This window comes from Momordica charantia (genome assembly GCF_013281855.1).
Source record: "Momordica charantia cultivar OHB3-1 chromosome 6 unlocalized genomic scaffold, Mcharantia_2.0 BLBB01000006.1, whole genome shotgun sequence".
Lineage (NCBI taxonomy): Eukaryota > Viridiplantae > Streptophyta > Magnoliopsida > Cucurbitales > Cucurbitaceae > Momordica > Momordica charantia.
In genome coordinates, this window is record NW_028275164.1 from 14,106,726 (window position 1) to 14,111,838 (window position 5,113).

At 33.9% G+C, this 5,113-nt stretch overlaps 1 long non-coding RNA gene across 2 annotated transcripts; it reads left to right on the forward strand.

Annotated features, from left to right (window-relative positions):
- The first annotated feature begins 2,451 nt into the window (after positions 1-2,451).
- Positions 2,452-4,698, forward strand: LOC148210740 (uncharacterized). Of its 2 annotated transcripts, XR_015791827.1 has the most exons (4): positions 2,452-2,826; positions 3,774-3,847; positions 3,931-4,101; positions 4,392-4,698. It is a non-coding gene; the product is annotated as an uncharacterized LOC148210740 (long non-coding RNA). The 2 variants fall into 2 exon arrangements; XR_015791826.1 differs by lacking the exon at positions 3,774-3,847 and having other exon boundaries at positions 2,489-2,826.
- The last annotated feature ends 415 nt before the right edge of the window (positions 4,699-5,113 follow it).

The window sequence follows — 5,113 nt, forward strand, 5'->3', positions numbered from 1 at the left end:
AAATCCATGACACATAAGACTACTAACTTAACTACAAATGCATTGCGTTACACATTATGTCATGCTTTTCCTAAAGATGCACGTTTGGCAAAAAGTCACAAAAGGTCAATAAATGAATTTTTTACCTTTTGTGATGTTTTTTAACCGTCACCAAAAGTTTGGCAAAAAGTTGGTTTTTCATGACGTTTAAAAAAGGTCACGAAAGGGTAAGGCATGTTTTTGGCAGGAAATGACGGAGTGTTTCGAATTTTTGAGTTTTCGTAACTTTTTTCTAACCGTCACAAAAAAGTCGAAAGTGAGTGAGTATTTCATGACGTTTATTAAACATCACGAAATGTAGAGGCACGTTTTTTGCGGGAAAAGACGGAGTTCTTCGGATTGTCGGCTTTTCCATGATGTGTATAAAACGTCACGAAAAGTTATTTTTCGTGACGTTTTATAATCCTCACGAAATGATAAGACCCATTTTTCGCCGGATTTTTGGTTTTTTCGTGACGTTTAAAAAATATCATGAAAAGTTGGAAAACTAAAGTTATGGTGACACTTAAGACACGTCATGAAAAGGTGAGGCTTTTTCTGACATTTTTTATACGTCTCGAGAAGTGGGAACACTATATTTTAGTGACGTTTATGAAACGTCACGAAAGGGTTGCTTTTCGTGATGTTTAAAAAGCGTCATGAAATGGTGGAGCAATATTTTGTGTGGGAAAATATGACGACTAACGAATTTATTGTCATTTGTGATATTTTTTAAACTTCATGAAATGTTGAGCTGTGTTTTTTAGCAAGAAAATATATCTCTATTTGTACTCGCAATTTTTTTTTTTTGTCAATTTATGACATTTTATGTCATGAAAAGTGAATATGTAATTTAAAATTTTTATTCTATCTTAAAAATGTTGTAAAATATTGAATTAGAGTGAAACAACAAATATTTATAGATGTAGGATTTTTGGTACTTTATGACGTTTTTTTAAACGGCTGGAAATGTCATAAAAGTTCGAGATTTCATGAAACTGAAACCGTCATGAAAGGTTTCACACATCTGTTTTCCATTTCAATTTTTTTGTTTGTGGATGAAGTTAGTTTTTCTTATGTTCTTTGATTATTACGAATTTTAGTTGGTTTGTATAGCTTCAAATGGGTGTCATATGTCTGCCCCTCTTGTACTGCCATATGTTTTCAAGTTAAACTAGTGTTTCATGAAAAAATTGGCCAATTATGTGAAGGTCAGCAACGGCGAACTGACTCTAAGGACGAGCTTAGACGAATGCAGGTGAAGGATATAGTTCTGTGCACCTAAAAATGAGAAAGGAGGTCTCTATTTATAGGTTGGGCTTCCGATAGGACCTCTGACATTGTTCACGGGCACCAATGCATTCTCACTCTCGCCCCACACCATTATCATCTATCTATCTCTTAATATATATTTTCAATTTTTTAAATTTTTTGTAACATAAAATAAAAATAGTTATTAAACATATACAAATTTTGTTTTTAAAAACAACAAATCAAAGACCAAAAAAAGATATCATTATCAAATGGACCCTTAAATTTATAGATTTTAGAAAATAGATTTATATCAAAATATTATTTAAATATTAACTCCCAGACAATTGCAAATTTTATTTTTTACTTTTTCATTTTATTTATATATTTTAATACCAAAATTGTTCCATCCAAAAATTTTTAGTTAATGCTTACAATTTCAACATCCAATTTGAAATTGCAAATCCTAAGAAAAAGAAAATACAAACTTTTATTGAAATTTATAATTTAAAAAACAAGGAGAAAAAATAGAGAAAAAAAAAAGAAATTAACTTAAGGATCTTTTAAGCTAATTGGTTGGAATTTAAGTTAACAAAACATAAAAGCCTAATTTATGCGGTAGAATAAATTGTGCACCCCATTAAGAATAAATACTATTTTTTAAAACTTATTTTATCCATTATTTTTATTATTTTTTTACCCTTAATCTCCTTACCCCTTTATCCTTTACCCTAAATTTGATCCCTAGGTTGCAGCACGTTTGGTCGTTAACTCCTCGCACCGCTCCTGATGATGTGCCACTGGCCTACCTATTCTCCCAATGCAATGCGGCGGGGCATGGCACTCAAACGACTGAAGCGGACTTCCCGGTCACTGATCACTCTTTTGTATAGGGCACTTTGGCTCTCATAGCTCAAAATTCTTTGAGTCCTCCTCTGTTTTTAGTAACAAAATGAACCAGAGTAGGACCAAACTGAGAGTTAGCAGTATAAACAAAGATGGATTTGTGAATGAGAAATAAAAGCTTAATACGGGAAGTTGATGTTGTTGGGTGCCCTTCGAGGTTCCCTCTTCGGTCCGTCCTCGATTCTATCAAATCGCGGTTTTCTTGGGGCGCGCAACAAGTCCTCGTTGCACGATTTATTTGTTTACATTCCCCGAAAAAGAGACTCCATGGGGCCCTTCATACAAGTTTGTTGCTAGGAGTCACTCTAGCCTACCGATGCATTTTTACATCCCACAGCTTCGACAGATCGCTTAGCCCTGGAAGCGGGCTAGCCGTATCTTACTAATAATAAGAAAGGGGCTCAAAATCCGCTAAATCTCTTTACCCCTTCTCACATGTGATGAGCCGCCACCCCTTCCCCTCCATTGCGAAGACCACGCAAACCAACACCCCTTCCTCCATCGTGATCGATCGGCCACCACGAACTCTGACGCTGTTAGCAGCCAGTTAAGGTTGAACACTGCTGAACTTCGTCACCGTGTAACCCCGTTACGGGTGTCGCTAAACTCCGTCCCCACTGATCTGAGCGCTGCAGTTCGTCAATCAGAGAGGTATTGTGATTTTCTATTCTTTATTGGAATTAGATCTAACCCCTTTTCCACCCAACCCTCGCGCCTAACTTTCCCTCTCTGTTCTGTTAGATCAAAAATAGATGCCCAATCACTTTTGTGTTCCGTATAGAATAAATGTAAAGATATTTCAACGGAGAGAGAATTATATTATACTTCTTACCCCCATTATTGGAATACAAAATTACAATGAACAAACACAATTCTCATTCAAATAAACCCAGAAAGGCGACAAAGATCTTAAAAAACAAAAGAATCGATAATGATTTGGGATGTGAGAGCTGGAAAATGTGAAAAATCAGGGGGCGAAGAAGGGGCGATCAAAAAGGGGAGAAATATAGAGGAGAAAAATTAAAGGGGATCGGATTGGACCCCCTTTTGCCGTAGGATAGTAGAAGTTTTATGTAGGAATTTGGGATAACCAATTGTTACAAAAGTAGAATTGAAAAGAGAAAAATAATTAAGAAAGATTTATTGTTCAATGTTTGTGATTACAACGCATTATAAATAATTTAATGGAAAAGAAAAGAAGAACATAACAAAAGATAAAAGTATACTCTAATATAGTCTTTGGGAATGGTGTGAATTATGTCATATTTTGAATATCATGTCATTATATACTTTTTTATATGATTTATCCAGTGAAAGTTATATTTTTCCATGAAATTGTTAATGTGTAAGTCTAGAATTTAGAAGGTTTGTAATAGACCCCTAAAACTTGTAAGGTTGCTCTGTGAAATGAAGAACTGTAAGTCTGAAATAAATTTGACAGTGCCTGAAGAAGTGTTTGGGTGTAAATTGTAACGTGTGGCATTCTCGGTTTAGTTTTATTTTTAGTTTTCATATGGGCATTTGGATTTTTCCCCTAAGCTGGTAATTTAGATTCTTGGATTTTTTAATTTGGAGTTCTAATTTTGGGCATTTGTAAGATATGGATGGACGTCGTACAAACTTTTTGTGATATGAAGTCGATAACTGATCATTGCATAGATGCATACATCATGTAAGTGTCGTGGCTTCTAATGAGATCACCAGTACGATAAAATTGTCATATCGCTAATGTTTGACTTTTATTTTGTTTTCTAGATACTTATACAATAACCTGGTGATGCAAGGTGCATCGCATTTGTATAAATTTCTAGATGTTGAATCACTCTCGAAATCCAATCCGTCAAAAGAATCACGATCGGAAACTTTGACAAAACAACTTATGTCAATGGAGTCGGGTCAATTGCTTCTTTCTTCGTACAATAGTGGGTAAGTCCTCAATTGCTTATTTCTTCATATAATAGTGGGTAAATCCTCATCATTTCTATAGCTACAGTGCTTAGTGTGCCTATTTTAACTTATTTTCTCATTTAATTTTAATTCATAAATCTCATTGGATATTAATCATAATTGATTATTCAAAGAGCATGATGTATTCGATAAACCCCTTGAGAAATTGTCTCGACAATGATATCATGGATGTCGTTAACCGGTATGTTGAGGTCACCTAATGATTATAAGCTTAAAATTAGTCAGTTTATAATATTATTGTCAATCAGTTTGCAGGACTTTGAATAAATGTTGTCGCAACGTCATCGCGACGCGGAGCGGCCGACGTCATCCCCTCAAGGGTCTCTTTCGAGATAAGGGTTTGGACTCGCCACCAATCATCTAACTTGGTTTGCGAAAACAAATTTTTGGTTCGGGAGTCGACCGTAGGGAAGGTGTTAGCACCCTACAACATCCGTTCGAAAACGGTACCACATTTGTCATAAATTATCCTATTATTGTATTTGGTCCAAGGAAAAAAATATTTTTGTGCATTTAGACTTGAACTTGCTATATGAGTGATGATACTCCAACGTCTCACCAACGTGCCACCACCTTGGGATATAAGTTACAATCCGTTTTAAAATACACATTTTGTATTTTTGAATTTTGTTAAAAAAAAAACTCTAAAGAAAATCTTTTATTTAAAATAATTATTTAGTGAAAACAATGATAAAATGAGGCATGCAAAGACTCGAACTTGAATAATGTACATTAAAAAACCGAAACCTCTTAACACTATTCCAACATCCTAAGATGTAAACATTGTATTCTTTTACAAAAACAAAAGTTTTAATTTATTTTCTTAAACTAAAAAAAAAACTACGAATTTTGTTAAATTAAAACCAAAAAATAAATAACTTTTTTTTATTTATTTCGAAATTAACAAGATTATTTAAAAGAAAAAAAAAACTTTTATTTAAAAATAAAGTCAAATTTTCTTTAACAAAAC